The sequence below is a fragment of the Opisthorchis viverrini genome (genome assembly GCF_000715545.1).
Source record: "Opisthorchis viverrini unplaced genomic scaffold opera_v5_20, whole genome shotgun sequence".
NCBI lineage: Eukaryota > Metazoa > Platyhelminthes > Trematoda > Opisthorchiida > Opisthorchiidae > Opisthorchis > Opisthorchis viverrini.
In genome coordinates this window covers 204,188-204,889 of record NW_008751676.1, presented here as the reverse complement: position 1 = coordinate 204,889, position 702 = coordinate 204,188, and positions in this window count along the sequence as shown.

The window sequence follows — 702 nt, the reverse complement described above, 5'->3', positions numbered from 1 at the left end:
CGAACAAAACTCTCAAACCCAGTTACTAGAGTACTCTATTCTTTGAGGCACCTCGTGAAAGGCAATGCAAAGCAAATTAGGACCAAACCATTCGATGCCGCTTGTGGAAAGCTTCACTAGTGGGTGGCGCACCAAGTGAAAACAATATTCACTTCTCTTCAGAATGAAAGAAAGTCAAACATTTAGCAGTCAGTATAGAAGAAAAGAGCCAACAGCGAGGTGGATGGCCACTTGATGGATGCAATGCATTGTAGCCAGTCTTTGTTTAAGTTGACAAAGTTGCTAGTGAGCCTGTATAGTGTCCACGGATTGTTCAAAAGTGCACGAATTCGAAACACCTCACAGATTATTGAGAGGTGCATCAATAGTGATGACCAACTAGGATGAAAGATATACACGGCTACATACATTTACTGCTATAATCTGCTTTCCACTGTAGCTCTGTTTCATTTGCAGGATGCAACACAGGAATAATCTGCTGAACTCGATGATGTTCATGGTGGTAGCCATCGCCATACTCAGGACGACTGATGACTTGTAGCCGAGCTTCGCATCTTCACTCACCTATCTTATTCCCTCTTGGAGACATTGGATACAAACGCTTGCGAATAACACCAGGGCTCCGCGCAAGCGGCCTGTGGCTACTTTACTCTGCGAAAGCGTTTGGTAGCTTGGCCACCATGGATGTCAGCCAGTCACTTT